Source organism: Peromyscus californicus, unplaced genomic scaffold (assembly GCF_007827085.1).
Source record: "Peromyscus californicus insignis strain IS unplaced genomic scaffold, ASM782708v3 Scaffold_16__1_contigs__length_79575227, whole genome shotgun sequence".
NCBI classification, from domain to species: Eukaryota; Metazoa; Chordata; class Mammalia; order Rodentia; family Cricetidae; genus Peromyscus; species Peromyscus californicus.
Window position 1 is genome coordinate 14,064,652 of NW_026294458.1, and position 18,399 is coordinate 14,083,050.

At 42.9% G+C, this 18,399-nt stretch overlaps 1 protein-coding gene across 1 annotated transcript in view; it reads left to right on the forward strand.

Annotated features, from left to right (window-relative positions):
- Positions 1–3,004: 3,004 nt before the first annotated feature.
- Kpna1 (karyopherin subunit alpha 1) overlaps positions 3,005–18,399 on the forward strand; it is a 70,751-nt gene continuing 55,356 nt past the window's right edge. Inside the window, exon 1 of the mRNA XM_052740453.1 lies at positions 3,005–3,145. The gene's annotated coding sequence lies outside the window, so the exon portion shown is untranslated. The remainder of the gene's footprint in view (positions 3,146–18,399) is intronic.

The following is an 18,399-nucleotide window of genomic DNA, read 5'->3' on the forward strand; positions in this document are numbered from 1 at the left end:
TCTGCCTACTACATCTAATGATATTAAAGACGCAGTATCCTGAGGCTGGAGAGATGGCTCAGTGCTTAAGGGCACTTGCTGCTCTTGCAGAGGACCGGTTTGGTTCCCAGCACCCACATGGCAGTGCACAACTATCTGTAACTGTAGTTCCAGGGATCAGGTACACTCTTCTGATCTCCACAGATACCAGGCACGCACACATATGGTGTACATAAATACACACAGGCAAAATACTTTTTTTTTGAGCTGAGGACCAAACCAAGGGCCTTGCACTTGGTAGGCAAGCGCTCTACCACTGAGCTAAATCCCCAACCCCGCAAAATACTCTTAAACATAAAATTTTTAAATTAAAAAGGCAGTTTCCTTGTACATAGTACAGGAGGCAGAGGCAGGCGGATCTCTGTGAGTTGGAGGCCAGCCTGGTATACAAAGCAGATGTCAGGATAGCCAGGACTGTTACACAGACAAAAATACAAAAATGGTCAGAAACAGATACCATATTGTATGGTATCAATTTTGTATAGTGAACATGAATAGGCATCATGCTTCCAGCAATGTTTTTCTGTAGTGGGTCAACCCTTCCACTACTAAAAACAACTCGGGAAAATACTAAAAACATTAGAGGTACCAAGGTAGTGTAAGATATGGAAGAGACCCTGACACTTGCCATTGCTTTTCTGAGCCTGCGGTGGGTGACTGCTGATTCTAAGACACTGAGCAGAGCTTTGGCTGTCTCATGGGGCTGAGAAGGTCCTGCCAAAGGGAAGAGACATTTTTGTTGGGACTCTCAAGGTCCATACCTATGGAGGAGTAAGGTGAATTAGGGAATAAACCAGCCTCCAAGACTACTCTGAGTAATGAGTCTTAGCTCCCGATAATGATCAGACACCAACTCAGCTATGGTCAGATATACTTGCCCGTCTTAGTTAGGATTTCTATAGTTACAATGAAACACCATGACCAAAGATCAAGTTTGGGGAAGAAAGGGTTTATTTGGCTTATACTTCCATATCTAAGTGCATCATTGAAGGAAGCCAGGACAGGAACCGCTCAATAGGGCAGGAACGTGGAGGCAGGAGCTGATGCAGAGACCACAGAGGAGTGCTGCTTACTTACAAAGGCTTGTTCAACCTTTCTTTCTTTCTTCTGTTTTTTTTTTTTTTTTTTTTTTTTTTTGAGACAGGGTTTCTCTGTGTAGCCCTGGCTGTCCTGGAACTCGCTTTGTAGACCAGGCTGGCCTCAAACTCACAGAGATCCAGGCGGCCTCTGCCTCTGCCCTTGGAGTGCTGGGAAAAAGGCATGCACCACCATACCTGGCTTCAATCTGCTTTCTTAGAGAACCCAGGACCACCAGCCCAGGGATGGCACCACCCACAATGGGCTAGGCCCTCCTCATCAATCACTAATTAAGAAAATGCCCTACAGTTGGATCTTATGGAGGCTCCATTTTCTCAGTTGAGGTTCCCTCCTTTCAGATGACTCTAGCCTGTGTCAAGTTGATATAAAACAAGCCAGCACACTGGCCCTAAGTCTCTGATAGAACACTTTCTTTTTCCCCCGGCTGCCTTGCTCAAACTTAGTTCTAATTGTATGAATACACTGTTAGTGGAGAAGGGGCTACCTATGCAGAGGGGAGTGAGAAGAGCGAGGGGAGGAGTGAGGGAGGGAGGAAGTTGTTCTAGTTCGCTCTCTATTGCTGTGATAGCACTAACCAAAGCAGCTTGGGGACAGGCATTCCAGCTCACAGAACGTCTCTGAGGGAAGCCAGGACAGGAATTCAATGCAGGAACCACGAGGCAGTAACTAAAACAGACCGTGGAGGAACGTGGTTTCTGGCTCATTCTCATCTTGCTATCTTACACAGCCCAGGGGTGGCACTGCCCACAGTGGGCTGGGCCCATCATGAGTCAGGAAACCGCCTCACAGACATGCCTACAGGCCAATCTCATGGGGGCAGTTCTTCAATTCAGGGTCCCTCTTCCCAGGTGACTCTAGTTTGTGGCAAGTTTACTAAAGCCAGCACTGGAGCCAAGACAAAGGAACATTGCATTGCCCAGGATTCAGTCAGTGTGGTTCTTTCTCTCCCTCTTTCTTACATGTATAAATGTATTGACACTGTTGCTCCTCAGCATTCCTTTTAAACTGTCTAGTTAAACCATGTCCTGTGTGTGAGATTTTCCCGTGACCTCTGCTTGGCTAGCTTAAGGTGTTCTTTTGAGCCACCACTCTAGTCCCCAGAAAGAAAGGCAATCATTTTCCTAAACATTTTGTTTGCGAGCCCTTACTCAGATCAAAGTATATGCTTTTACTAAACATTCTTATTATTGAGACAAGGTCTTCCTACGTACATAGTCATGCCGGTCTAGATAGAATTCGCCATTCTCCTGCTTCAGCCTCCCTACTGCTGGGAACACGGGCGTGCGTTACCGAGCCAGGCTCAAAAGATTCATTTCTTCATGTTTTCTGTTTAGTAACATAGTACATTACCGGGCAAAATGGGAGGGAGCTGAAGATAATAGCCACAAGGTTCCTGCAAACGGGTTGCATGTGAATTCTTTGACCGTGAGACACTGACGTATTTTGTAATACTCCCTCAGCCTCCAACCATGCCATCGTTCATCCAATAAGCATGCTCGGTGTGAGGTACCTACCATGTGAGAGGGTAGCTATAGAGATGAGAGGGGGCTCCGTCCATTCTAGAAGAGCTTAGTGACAGGACAAATTTGTTTCCATAACTTCGACGTGTCTTTACTTTTACTGACTGCAGACCTCGTCCTCAGAGACCCACGCCCCGGCCGCCGCCTGTTTCCTGGGCCGGTCCTAGCCTAGAGCGTCCGCTCGGGGAAAGGACGCTCGGCTCGGCAAAGGACGCTCGGAGACTCCGCTTCCCGGCGGCCCCCGCGGCGGGCGGCGGAAAGGCGCACGCAGGCGCGCAGGCCGGCCCCCGCACGCAGGCGCAGTGCGCACGCCGGCTGAACTGGGTCTCGCGGCTCGGTGCGCGGCAGCGGAGAGCGAGGCCTGGTGAGCGCCGCCGTGGTGCGCGCCGGCTGGTCAAGGTTGTGCGCGGAAGAGGCGTAGCGGGCGGGCGGGCAAGGAGCGAGCGTCTCACCGTCGCAGTGGCACCGGGAGCGGTCGCCTGGAGCCGGTGAGTGTGTGTGAGTGTGTGTGTGTGTGGGGGGGGGGGGTCCCCGCGGCCCCTCCCCCTCGGCGGGCGGCTCCAGGTTCCCTCCGCGGAGCCGAGGGAGGCCCCGGGGCGAAGGCGGACACGGGCGGCGGCCGGGGCTGGTGCTGGCGCGCCGGGGACCGGACCTTCGCGTCGCTCCCGTGCGTCACGGGCTCGGCGGTCGTAACGGCCGCGCGGCGGCGGCGGCGGCGGCGGCGCGGGGTGGGGGTGGGGAACGCTGGTGTTCGCTGTGAGGAACGCCGGTCGGGGCGGGGCGGCGGTGGGAGCGGCGGCGTCGGGGACTGCGGGGCGCCGGGCGGCGGCGCGGAGTCTGCGCGCCGCGCTAGGCTGAGGGCGGGGGGCGGGGGCGGGCGGCGCGGAGAGCGGTGGCCCAGGCCCGGGCGTGCGGGGCCGGGGCCGGGGCTGGGGCCGGGGCCGGGGCCGTGCCGGGAGTTGGCGGGTTACCGCCCGGGCCGGTGTTTGGAGGGAGGTTGGGGGTGGAGACGGGAGGCTGCAGTTTACAGATGTCATAACTACGCGGGCCCCGGGAGCTGCTGACGGGGGTGTGGTAATTATAGCAATGACAAGTTGCTGTGTGAGCGGTGATGCGAGGGAAACTGCCGAGCGTTAGCTGAAGCTCGCAGTGGGAGCAGAAAACTGGAGGATGACTGGAGTCAGGGACGTCGGCAGGAAAGGATGAGAGGGTTGAATGCATCTGCTTCCGATCCACTTTGCAGTGAAAAGTTTCAGATGAATTGATTTGAAACTTCGGTTTGATAAACTGCTCTGAGAATCAACAACCGAGAAATACTTTTGAAATACTGTATTAAACACTAACATCTATCCCTTTTTCCTGTTGAAACAGTTCCTTCAAACCCCACTTTCCCCCCACACTTTCTTTGCCCCCACCCCCTTTTTGAGACGGTGTTGTTTGGTAGGCTGGCTTTGAGCTTGTCAGGATTTCAGACGCACACCACGCAGCCCGGCTCAAAATTTCAATCAGCTTAGATGACTAAGTAGGTAATATTCCCACCTTTTTGTTGCTTTATTGCCTTTGCTTTGTCTTTGTTTTTGAGACAGGTATCACGATTTAGTCATGGCTGGACTAGCAGTGGATGCATAGCCCATGGTTGTCTTGAATTCAGAACAGTCCTGCCTCAGCCTTTCAAGTGCTGGGGCTACTGGTACAACAACACGCCTGATTTACTCATATATATTTTGAGACAGGCTCTCATTACATAGACCTGACTACCCCAGGAACTCACATATAGACCAGGCTGTCATGGAACTCAGAGATCCACCTGCCTCTGACTCCTGGAATTAAAGACCTGTTCTGTCACACCTGACTCCTTCCTCCATTTTAAAGGCTGCAAGGTCTAAATTTTGAAAGGAAATTGAGACTGGTTTAGCTCTGTAGTTTTGCTGAAATAATTTATTCTTGGTAGGTTACTATTTTATGTGATACACAGTTTTAAGATGGAGGCCTGAGAGGAAGTAAAGAAGTAAAAGTAAATTTACAGTAACTTTGAAGTAGATGGTAACGTTTTCTAGTATGAATGAAAGCACAGAAGAGCACAGTATTAGTTTTCAGAATAGCTTGTTTCTTAAAAATACTTGATTTTTTATGTGTATGAGTGTTTTGCCTGCATATATGTAAGTGCATCATGATGGTGCCTGGTGCTTGCAGAGGCCAGAAGAGGGTGTTAGATCCTCAGAAACTAGATTTGCAGATGGTTTGAGCTGCCTTATGAGCACTGGGAACCAGACCTGAGTCCTTTGTAAGAGCAGCAAGTGCTCTTAACTGATGCACTCTCTGGTCCAGAAGTCACTCGAAGACGACAGCTTAATTCTTAAAAATCTTAGTTCTAGGGAAACACATTGCTCATTGATAAAAGAGTAAGAGCTATTAGCTTGTGCCTAATACTAGCACTTGAGAGACAGAGGCAGGAAGATCTTGAGTTTGAAGCCAGCCTTGACTTGACCCTGTCACAAATCAAGAAAGCAAAACCTAGAATAAGGCAGGTGTGTAGCATGCTAGAGGCCTGGAGTTGACCCCCAACCCTACCAAAAGTCTTGACAGAATCAAATGTGGAAAACCTCTGGTAAAGTAGTGAGAATAAAGATACTATCTGAAATCAAATACTTGAATACATTTTTTTTTGTTGTTGTTGTTCTTTTGAGACAGGGTCTCTCTGTGAGACCTGACTGGCTTCAAACTCACAAGAGATCCACCTGCCTCTGCCTCAAATGTGCTGGGAGTAAAAGTGTGTCCCACTATGCCAGGCCGTTATGCACCTTTTATTTTATTTTTGTGGAGCCAGGGATCCATTTCCTGGACTTACACATACTAGTCCTTTGCTCTGCCACAGGACTATGTCCCCAGTCCTTGCATGATGTGTTTTTTGGTGGTCTTCATGGAATGTTGCGTATCTTGACTTTTTATTTGGAACTGCCATATACCAAATGGAAACACACACACACACACACACACACACACACACACCCCAAGATTTTGTTGCATGTAGTAGTTTTTTTTTTTGTTTTTTTTTTTTTTTTTTTTTGGTTTTTCGAGACAGGGTTTCTCTGTGTAGCTTTGCGCCTTTCCTGGAACTCGCTTTGGAGACCAGGCTGGCCTCGAACTCACAGAGATCCGCCTGGCTCTGCCTCCCGAGTTTTTTTAAACTTTAATTTATATGTATGGGGTATATATATGTGGACTGCAAGCACATGACTGTCCAGGTTCCTGTGCTCATATGTGTGCATGTGGAAGACTTTGGGCATCTTCCTCTATTGATTTTTGCCTTACTGCCTTGAGAAAGGGTCTCATTGAATCTGAAGTTTGGCTAGCTCGCTGGTAGTTGAGCTCCAGGGATCTATCTGCACATCTCTGCTCCCCAATGCCTGGTTTACAGTCATGTGCATCCATATCCCTATTTTTTTATTAGGGTGCTGGGGAGTGAAACTCATATCCTTATCCTTTCCCAGCAAGAGCTCTTACCCACTGAGCAATCTCAGTAGCCCTGACTTTTTCTCTAAAAAAATAATTTTACTAGGTGTATATGTGATTGTATGCTGCATGTGTGGGGTTGCCTGTGGAGGAGGCCAGAAGAGGGTGGTATTGAATCCCACGGAGCTGGAATTACAGGCAGGTGTCAGCTGTCCAACATGGATGCTGGGAACCAGATTTGGGTCCTCTGCAGGAGCAGCAGCTCTCAGGTGCTGAGCTATCCTTCCAGCCCTGGTTTTCTCTTTTCTTTCTTTCATTTTCCTTTTTTATTATTATTTTTAAATAAGTGATTGCCTTTATTAGGCTAATGTCTTGTCTCTTTGTTGACTGATAGGAGGCTCAATGGGTTCAATTTTTGTAATTTTCTTCATCTTCAATTATGTCATAAATTGTTTTATAATAGACAGTCATTTCTTGGGCTATTTTTGCTTTTGTTTCTGGTGCTTTCAATATTTTATCATTTTACCTTTTCCCATACACGGAGAATAGGACTATATCTTGTTATTTCTAGGGTTAGCACCAGTACTTGGGAGGTGGAGATAGGATATTAGGAGCTGAAATCATCCTCAGCACAAAGTGAGTATGAAGCCTACCTGGCCTACAGGAACCAGAACAAAAGTTAAGACCTTTGATTGACTAGATGACTGACTTATTGATAAAGGAAAATCCCTTAATTCTCTTGTTGCTTTGTTTTGTTATCTTTGTATGTTGTTTGGATTGTGAATTTAGGTGTAATTAATAATCAGAATGTTGGCTATAACAATTCATTTAGCTGAATTGAGCTGATTTCTCTCTTTTCTTAGTACAGATGGGACTTTGGTTAGAAGGATTGTGAAGTAGTGCACTGAAAATGTGGGAATGAGGACCTATGAATTGTAGTTTGTTTGTTTTTTTTAAGACCTTAGCAACAGTGCAAAATAGACCTAAATGAGAAAAGAAAAAAAAAATTCTGTCCCAATGTTGTAGACTAATTGGGGTAATTCTTGAGAGCTGGCAATAATCCAGAATGTGGATAATGGGGATAATCCTCTTCATATAACAAGAAGAATGCTGCCCTTCATATACAGAGATAAGTCTGCTTGCTCATCATGAATGGTTTTCCAGCATGAACAAGGATATGTGCTGAGTTGTCCATGTGTCCATTCTCTTATGCTTTGTGACCAACAAGACAGCTTGGGGTCAGAATGAGGGCTTCTAACTGAGGAATAGAAAGACTCACAGAAAGAAGGAAAATTCATATGGGTCAACTCTGGCTACATCAGATATTTTTCAATAATTGTCCTTGCAAAACCACTTGAGGAGGTTGCCTTACTGCCTGATTAGGTAACTTGCCCCACTTCACAGTAAGTGGTGGGGCCGAGATTCAAGCCATAAGGCTATTTGTAATATGTTTATACCAGTCATTAAAGCTTGGCTTTGTCAGCAGTTCTATCTTTATTTACATCAGAACAAACTAGAGACCAAATTTATTTATAGTTAAGAGATTGTCTTAAGTTCCTTGTTTTATGACCATTAAAATTTCCTCGGTTTTAAAACAGGATAACAAAAAAACTGCCACCCCTGTTCCGTCTCTATACATTAGACGGTACCTCACTTTATATTAATAAATACCTTTGTTTTATTGCCTCCCTCACTCCCCCCCCCTTTTTTTTTTTAAGTTCTGTAGCTTAAATTTTTCTTTAATGGTCTCACTGTAGTTCTAGCTGCCTGGGGCTTGCTGTGTAGACCAGGCTGGCCTCAAATTCACAGACCTTGAACTCAAATTGATCCACCTTTCTTTGCCACCCAGAGTGCTGGGATCAAGGATGTACATCACCATGCCTTGCTTGCTTATTTATTCATTCATTCATTTTTTGAGACAGGGTTTCTCTGTGTAGCTCTGGATGTCCTGAAACTCATTCTGTAGACCAAGCTGGCCTCGAACTCATAGAGATCTGCCTGCTTCTGCCTCCGATGAGTGCTGGGATTAAAGGCGTGCACCACCACTGCCCAGCACCTAGCTTATTTCTTGATATGGCTTTTCCTCAGAGTAAAGTATTGATGTTATGCTATCAGCTCCACCTAAACTTACACTGCCCCTCCCTTCTCAATATAGTTACCATAGTATCTGTTAATATAACTGTAAATACAGCTGAACCATATTGACTACTATGATATAATTTCCTGTCAACAAATTGATGTTTATGTGGGAATTAATATGTTTATGGAGTCGAGTCGCTTCATTTTTTGAGCTCTTTCTTGGAATCATTGCCCTTTTTATTTTCTCTATTTTTGGCTTTTTGAGATGGTATCACTATTAAGCCGGGCTGGTCTGGAACTCAAGATTCTTCTGCCTCTCTTGCCGGGCAGTGGTGGGTTCACGCCTTTAATCCCAGCACTCTGGAGGCAGAGGCAGGTGAATCTCTGAGTTCAAGGCCAGCCATGTCTACAGAGACAGTCAGTGCTCTTAACCGCTGAGCCATCTCTCCAGCCCCTGTTCTTTTTAATATAATCTGGATTGGTGGTTTTCAACTATGTTTGTTTACATTCTTATCTTGAGATATCTCTTTATGTCATCCTTAAAATTCTCTTCTTTATTGGATCTTTTTTCCTTGTTTTTTATTTATTTATTAATTTCTTTGGAGTATGCCCTCTTGATAACTTACATAGTACATGGCAGTAAGAGCTTTTCAGATCTTGAATGAGTGCAAAAAAATTTATTTTACTTTCACATTGACCAGAAATTTTGCTGGGTGTGAAATTCAAGATTGAAAATTATTTTTGCTCAAAGTTAAGTAAAAGCAGAATCTCTACGTCTTCCTTCCAATGTTGCTGTTGACGTTTTAAGCCATTTTTAAAAGGTCCTGTGGGTGTGGAGTATATACCTGTACTTGGTGTGCATGCACATGCATGCCCATGAGTGTGGTTGCCAAAGGCATTAGATATCTTTCTCAAACAATCTCAAATCTTTTCTTAAAATTTATTTTTATTATTTCTAATTATGTGTGTGTGTGTATCTTTGTGGATGTGAGTGCAGGTGGTGGTGGCCTGAGGCTTTGCATTCCCTGTCTCTGGAGTTACAGGCAGTTGTGAGATGCCTTACATGGATGCTGGGAACTGAACTTGTGCCCTCTGCAAGAGCATGTTCAGTGCCCTTAGCCCCTCATCATTATTATTTGAAAACAGGGTCTCACTGAATCAGGAGCTCAAGAATTATCCCAACATTGGGACAGAATCACCCTACCCCAGCTCTGGGTTTACAGATTTATGTGCTACATCTGGCCTTTACCTGGGAGCTGAGGATCCAAATTCAAGTTTTCATTCTTGAAAACTTTCTCCAACCTTGCTGTTTTGAGGGTTTATTGTTGTTTTTCCCTTTCGTATGTCCCATAGCTTTTAGGATATTATTTTTAACCTTTGAAATTTCATAAACTGTACATTTGTGTGTGTGTACTTTTTTAATTTCCCGAGATGGATCTCATGTATCCAGGCTTGCCTGGAGGATGGGTGACCTCGAACTAACTTTCTTAAATGACAAGCATTTTTTATTTTTTTTTCCAATTTTATTTTTATGTGTATGGGTGATTTATCTACATGCATGTCTGTGCAATACTTTAGTGCATGATACCCCTAGAGGCTAGACAACTGGGCACCAAATCTTGTTATAGATAGTTGTGAGCCACCTGTGGTTGCTGGTAATTGAACTCAGGATCTCTGGAAGAGCAGTCAGTATTCCTAACCTCTGTGTTATCTCTCCAGTACCTGATTTTTTTTCTCTTTTTTTCTTTAATGTGGTGCTGGGGATGGAACCTCAGCATGGTAGAGAAGCCCTCTACCAACTGAGTTATATTTCCATCCCCCTCACTCCCCGCTTTTTCTTTTTTCTTTTTCTTTTTTTTAAAAAGGGCATCTGAGGCATTGACTCTTCTTCCAAAGGTCCTGAGTTCAACTCCCAACACCTATATGGTGGCTCACAACTATCTATTACTGCAGTTCCATAGGATCCAATACCCTCTTCTGGTGTGCAAATGTGCATGCAGACAAAACACCTATATACATGAATAAATAAATAAATAAATAATCTTTTTTAAAAAAGCTGCATTCTATAGATCCTTAAAAACTGGAAATTTGTCTTTGAGGTTTGGAAAATTTATTATTTCTTGTCCCTTAGGTAAAAAGAATTTTAAAGTTGATTGCATCTCAATTTTGACATACCAGATTATATAGGATACTTTAAATTATCTGTCTTAATTTCTGAGCTTGGGCTGGAGAGATGGCTCAGAGGTTAAGAGCACTGACTCCTCTCCCAGAGGTCCTGAGTTCAATTCCCAGCAACCACATGGCAGCTCACAACTATCTGTAATGAGATTTGACACCCTCTTCTGGTGTGCAGCCAGAACACTGTATACATAATAAATATTAAAAAAAAGAAAAATATTAAAAAAATTTCTGAGCTCTGTTTTCATTCTTTCCTGTAGCATTGTGTAATCACAGTACTCTATGTGCCTAAGCTGTGAATATTTGCAGTTGTAATTATTCATGATTTATTGTGAAATGAAATATGTATCAAGGTGTATGTGTGTGCAATTTATTTTATACATACCAGAGTTTGAACTTCTCCACTAGAGATCATTTTTGCCCAAGAAATTTTTATGCAGCCTGAGTATGTGAGTGTAATACAAATAGGAATGCAGATCAAGCATTTACTGATAATAAATAACAAAGAAATTATTTTAAAGTAATTCTTTGATATAAATGTACTTTTACCATTTATTAAAGACGAAAGCAAATTTGTATGAGTCAGTTGTGTGTTTATTTTTCTGTGAAGTATTAAATCTTGGCTGAATGTTTGATGTTGCAAGATGTAGAACATCTTCAGCACTTTTCAGAGTTGGTAGATTCTACGATTTTATAATTAACAGTGCTGAGACTACTGCTTCACGGAAATACCTAGTACAAAGTGGTAGCAGTGTGCTGAGGGCTGTTTAATAGTGGTTGGAAATTCTGTCCTGATCCTACCAAGCCAAAATTGAAGTAGGATTTTTTTTTAAACTCAATTAGCAACTTTTAGAGAATCAAACCTTGTAATGCAGTGCCTAACATCTGCTGAGGTTGAACTGTAGGAAAATATTAACAGTCTTTATTTTCTAAAATTAACCATTATGTTTTCTGAAAAGCCGACGACTTTGTATGTTTAGTAAAACACTGCAGTTGGGACTAGAGAAATAAGATGGCACTTGATTCTTGTCCTAGTTAGGGTTAATACGGCTGTCAAGAAACACCATGACTAAAAGCAACTCAGGGAGGAAGGGTTTAGTTAGCTTACACTTCCATATCACAGTGAATCAAAGGAAGGACAGGAACTCACACATGGCTGGAACCTGCAGGCAGGAGCTGATGCAGAGGCCATGGAGGAGGAGTGCTCCTTACTGGCTTGCTCCTCATGGCTTTCTCAGCCTGCTTTCTTGTAGAACCCAGGACCACCAGCCCAGGCATGGCACTACTCACTGGGCTGGGCCCTCCTATTATCAATCACCAATTAAGAAAATGCCCTCAGGCATTGCCTACAGCTCCATTTTATGGAGGCATTTTCTTAATTGAGGCTTCCTTCCTCCTCCCTGATGACTCTGCTTGTGCTAAGTGGACATAAAACTGGCCAGCACACTACTCCTGCAGAAGACCTGGTTTTGGTTCTCAGCACCCACATGGTAGCTCACAACCATCTGTATAACTTCAGTTCCAGGGGAATCTAATGCCCACAGGCACTGTACACATGTGGGCACACACACATACGTACATACATGTGGTTAATACACTCATAATAAAAGTGTGGGTTTTTTTTTTTTTTTTTCAAGACAGGGTTTCTCTGTGTAGCTTTGTGCCTTTCTTGGAACTCGCTTTGTAGACCAGGCTGGCCTCGAACTCACAAAGATCCGCCTGGCTCTGCCTCCTGAGTGCTGAGATTAAAGCGCCACCACCGCCTGGCAAAAGTTTTTAAAACCCACTGCAATTCATAACACAACAATAGTTTGAAAAGTAAGCTGAGATCATCTGGGCAGCATTTGATAGTATTATGTAACTTGTGTGTACACTGTATGAAGTGCCTGCGTGTGTAATAACCAGACTTCAGTGAAGTTATATGATGCAGCACATACTAGCTTTGCCAGGAACTTCAAATTCATTATGTATTTAGATTTAAGTTTTGGTTGTTGTGTAAACTTTGCAGCCTTCCCATTTAGTGTTCTTGTGTTTTTTTAATTTTATCGTGTGTGATGTGGGAGGGCACTCCTGGACCATGAGCAGCATGGAGTCAGCTCTTCCACTATGGGTTATGGAGGTGGAACTCTGGTCATTAGGGTTGCTTTGCAAGTACATTCACTTGCTGAGCTAGCATTCTGGCTCTAGTACCTTGTCCCTGTGATTCTTCAGAAGTTTTGTCATACACCCCGTTCTGTTTATTTAGAGAGTGGTTCTGAAGCTTCCTGATGCTCTGACCCTTTAATACAGTTCCTCATACTGTGGTGACCCCCAGCCATAAAATTATTTTCATTGCTGCTTCATAACTGTAATTTTGCTACTGTTATGGTTCATAATGTAAATACCTGTTTTTCTATGGCCTTAGGCAACCTGTGAAAGGATCATTGATTCTCCCTCTCCCAAAGGTGTTGGCAACCCAGTTTGAGAACCACTGATTTAGAGACTTGCTCTACAAACTTTTAACTGAACTTGGGTTACAACCCAGGCTGTCCTGGAACTCAGTCTGTAGGCCAAGCTGTCCTGAGACTGTTAAGTAAACCCTGCCTCAGCCTCCCATGAGCTGGGTTTATGGGACTGAGCCATCACCACACATAGCTGCATTTATTTATTTATTTATTTATTTATTTATTTATTTATTTATTTATTTATTTATTTATTTTTACTGTTGGGAACCTTTTCTTTTTACTGCATGTACTCACTCACACTGTGGAATTCCAATAATTGGTATATTATTCTATGGCCTGTGTAAGAAGCCCCCTGGGTTGTAGTCTCAGAGATGTAATTTTTTTTTTTTTTTCCAGACAGGGTTTCTCTCTGTAGCCTTGGCTGTCCTGGAACTCACTCTGTAGATCAGGCTGGCCTTGAACTCCGAGATCAGTTTGCCTCTGCCTCTCAATTGCTGGGATTAAAGGTTTGCCCCACCACCAACCGGCTGTAGTGTTTTCTTATAATTTTAGTTTTCCATGTTAAAGTCACATTTTAATTTTTCTTAGTAAGATGGTATATCATTTCGGTTTTTTTTTTTTTTTTTTTTTTGGTTTTTCGAGACAGGGTTTCTCTGTGTAGCTTTGCGCCTCTTCTGGAACTCACTCTGTAGCCCAGGCTGGCCTGGAACTCATAGAGATCCGCCTGGCTCTGCCTCCCGAGTGCTGGGATTAAAGGTGTGCGCCACCACCGCCCGGCCCTGACTTTCTTTTTTGCCTTTAGGATTTTTAAGAGATTTCTCCTTCACTAGAGCCAGTTATTTCTTTAGGAAAAAAAATAACCGAATGAAGCTTTTCATGAAAATATTTTTAGATTTTAGAAATTTAATTGGGAAAATTTTATTTTATTTTTTATTTTTATTTTATTTATTTATTTTGGTTTTTCAAGACAGGGTTTCTCCGTGTAGCTTTGCGCCTCTCCTGGAACTCACTTGGTAGCCCAGGCTGGCCTCGAACTCACAGAGATCCGCCTGGCTCTGCCTCCCAGTGCTGGGATTAAAGGCATGCGCCATCACCGCCCGGCTGGGAAAATTTTATTTTAAGACAGACTCTCTTATGCAGACCAGATTTCCCTCGGCCTTGAACGTGCAATGTAGCTAAGGGGGACCTTGAATTCTTAATCTCCTTGTCTCCATCTCCCAAGTTTTGGGATCACGGGATTAAGCTACCATGTCTGACCTCTTTTTGTGCGTGGCTTGAGTCTGCCTACCTGTGTGCACAAACCTGAGTGTAGATGCCTGCAGTAGTGGACAGAAGTGTCAGATCCCCTGGAGCTGGAATTACAGATGGTTGTGAGCCACCTGACATGGGTTCTGGGAACCAAACTTGGGTCCTCTGCAAGAGCAATATGCACTCATCTCTCTAGCCCATCCCCTCCCCCATCACCACCCCAAAGACAAGGCCTATAGTAAATGAGGAGAGAGAGAGAGAGAGAGAGAATGTGTGTGTGTGTTTGTGTCATAAATGAAAGTATAATTGAATAATTCAATAAGAGTAAAGATACTTCATTAATGTACTTTCGGTACATTAAACAGAACAATTAGGTAGTAGGTCAATGAGGAAACAAACTGTAAACCAAGTACAGTATTTCTCCATTGTCTTTTGGGGGAGACATTTATTTTCCTCAATGGGTATTTGAAACCAGGTAATACTGAATCTTACATAACATACTAGCATTGTAGTATGATGACAGTTGGTTTGATGACCACAATGACTGTTTAGTTACTAACAAGTAGGTAGTGGATATAGCATGAGTATACTGGGCAAAGTAATGATTCACTTCCCTGACTGATGGAGTGGGATGATGTCAGTGTTCAACAACTGTTAGAATGATGGGCAGTGTCAAACTTAGGAATTACTTATTTCTGGAATTTTCTAGGTTTGGATTATGGTTGATCATGGATATTGGAAAGCAAAACCACAGGAAAGGGGGAAGGTTACTGTATACAAAACTGAAGAAAAGTTGGGGATATTACTAGCTCACTACCTTACATTAAAAAATATTATAAAAAAGTGTGAGCAACTGTTGTATTGTAGTAAGGGCTTAGATGAAGCAGCTATGTGTCTGTCAAAGCTGTCTAAATAAGGGGTGACTATGATAGGCAGATGAGGTGTGGCGCTGTAGAACAAGCTGCTCACAGAGAAAAGCTTAGGCCTGCTGGCTTCATGCCTGAATTCTACCAGACATCTGAAGACTTACACTAATTCTTTACAAAGCCTTTCAACATCCAACTCATTTTATAAAGCCCATACCAAAGTCTAGATACCAAAACCAGACAAGATAGTCACAAAAAAAGTACAGACTAATACTGTCATTTGAACACAATCCTCAATAGAGTCCTTACGTGGAGCCCAACGGTGTTTCAAAAGACTTACACATTATAGTCAGATGGGATTTTTCCTAGAGATGAAGGATTGGTTTAAAGTCTAAAACATGTTAATGTAATATATTAGTAAAATAAAAAACAAAAAGTACATCTCATTAGACAGAAAAAGCATTTGACAAAGTCCAAATTCCTTCAGTGGTAGAAACACTCACCAAGGAATAGAAAGGAGCTTCTCAACATGGTAGAGCACACCCATGGAAAACAGATGGTTTAGTGGTTAAGAGTATTTCCTGGGCTGGAGAGATGACTTAACTGTTAAAGGCTAGGCTCACAACCAAAAATACAAGAGCGCTTCCTGCTCTTCTAGAGGACCTTGGCTTATCAGTACTCAAAACCACCTGTAACTCGAGCTCCCAGGGTTCTGACACCCTCCTCTGGCCTTGGTGGGTACCCAAGCACACATAACATATACTCATACAGACACAATATACACATATACACAAGTTAAAAAATTAAAAAAAAAAAAACTCTCAAGGGTAATGTCATGCTTAATAGTAAATGGTTGCTTTCCTTGGACGTCTGTTCTCCACCTATGCTCAACTTTGTATTGAAAGCTTTAATTAGGAAAGTAAAGAAGACAAAGGTATCAAGATTAGTAAGGATAAGTATACATATAAGTGATGTGTACAGGAAGTGATCTTGTATAGCTGCTGAAATAATGTTAGCACTAATAAGCTCAGCAAGATTGAAGGACATTTTAAGTCAATATTTACAAATCATTTGAAACTGGGTGTGGTGGTGCTCGCCTAGAATCCTAGTCCTTGGGAGGTGGGGTTTGAGGCCAGCTTGGGCTAGCTACATGAAGCACTGTCTTGAAAACAGGCAAAAACTCAGCCAACCAGACAAAACCCCCATAACAGTAAGTTGTATTTCTATAGACATGTGGTGAATAACCTAAAATAAAATCAAAATTTGACTCACCAGGACATAGAACATGAAAAAATATTTAAGAAAATGCTTAGCAAAAGAAATGTAAATTTTATACTCAGACTTGTGTATAAACATTATTGGGGGAGCTGGAGAGATGGCTTAGCAGAGCGGAGTACTTGCTGTTCTTGCAGAAGACCTGGGTTTGGTTCCCAGCACTCAAGATAGTGGCTCACAATTGTCTAAAATTTACTTCCAGGGCAACCAACACCCTCTTCTGATCTCCCAAGAGGCACCAGGCACATATATGCTGCACATACATGCGTGCGTGCGCACGCACATTGGAATAAAGGTTAAAAAAATAGTTAGAAATATCAGAACTATAAATTGGAAGTTATCTTACCTTAATATTTGGAATGTTTAAGTCTTATGGCAATATTCCTCAAAGTGATCTATAGATTCATTACAATGCTATCAGAATTTGAGCTGTTTGTAGAACTTTACAGCCTGGTTCTGAAAATTGATGTGGAAGTACAAGAGATCTGTAATGGCTAAGACAGCCCCCTCCCCCCTTACAGGGTTTCTCTGTGTAGTTTTGGTGCCTGTCCTGGATCTGGATCTCACGCTGTAGCCCAGGCTGGCCTCGAACTCACAGAGATCCGCCTGGCTCTGCCTCCTGAGTGCTGGCATTAAAGGCGTGCACCACCACCGCCCGGCTAAGACAGTCTTTTAAGAGAACTTACAGGAAGGCACACACTTCCTTCTTCTACAGCTTATTTTACACAAGGCATCGATAATTCAAAGAGCAGTTGAATAGAACTGAAAGTCATAAAGTTAACCTATACATGACAAACTAGTTATCAACAAAAGAGTGCTGTTAGGTAGCTGTATGCTTCACAAGTAACAAAAATTCCTTTCTCATGGTTCTGGAGGCTGGAAAGTACAAGATCAAGGTTCTAGCACATTTCAGAATTTGTATCCCTGACTTGTTCCGAGACTCACTCTGTAGACCAGGCTGATCTCAACTCAAAAGATCTACCTGCCTGTGCTTCCTGAGTGCTGGGATTAAAGGAGTATGCTGTGATGCACGACTGGTTGTGTCTTTTATAAAGGAATTAATCTCATTTCTGAGCGATCTGCCATCATGACCTGTCAGTCATACTGGACTCACCTCACACACAGTCATACTGGGACTTAGGATTTTGTATACAAATTTTGGGCAGCCACAGTATGTATTCTATAGCAAGTGCCAAGATCATTGAAAGGTCGTTAGATACCATTTGGAAAACTGGATAGACATGTAAAAGAATGAAGTTCAACTTTTGCCACATACCATATATAAATATTATTAACTTGGAATGGACCATTATAGGAGAAAGCCTGTATAAAACTCTTAAGAACATAGAGTTAAGGATTTCTAGACATAGAAAGCATGAATAAGAAAAGAAAAGGGATATTATTTAGGGCTTGCATTAAAATTAAGACTTTTTTAAAAATATTTTTTATTTTATGTGTGTGAATGTTTTGCCTGCATGTATGTATGTGCATCATGTGGGTGCCCTTGGAAGTCAGAAGGCGGCTTCTGATCCACTGGAGCTGTGGACAGTTGTGAGTCACCATATGGGTGTTGGGGAACTGAACCTAGGTCTTCTGTAAGAGCAGCAGTTGCTCTAATCACTGAATCATCTCTAGTCCAAAATTAAGATTTTTTTGTTTGTTTGTTTGTTTTTGTTTTTTCAAGACGGGTTCTCTGTGTAGTTTTGGTGCCTGTCCTGGATCTCACTCTGTAGACCAGGCTGGCCTCGTACTCACAGAGTTCTGCCTCCTGAGTGCTGGGATTAAAGGCATGCACCACCATCACCCAGCCTAAAATGAAGATTTTTAAGAGTTTTTCCTATAATCTTTAAAAAACTCTTACAACTCAACAATGAAAAGACAAGTAACCCAATAAAAAATAGACAAAGGATCTGATAGATTGTAATGAGAGATACATACTTAGGTAATAATTGTGAAAAAATGCTATATTTCATTAGTCATCAGAGGACTACAAATCAAAACCATGGGATACCACTTCGTACCTTTAACTTCAGTTAAAGAGGTCATATTAGCTAGATGTAGAAAATTGCAACTTACATGTGATGATGGGCATATAAAATGATAAAGCCACCTTGGAAGAGCAATGGGCAGTTTTCAAGTAACTAAACATAGAGTTACTCTGATCCACAAGATCACTCCTAACTATATATGCATGAGAAA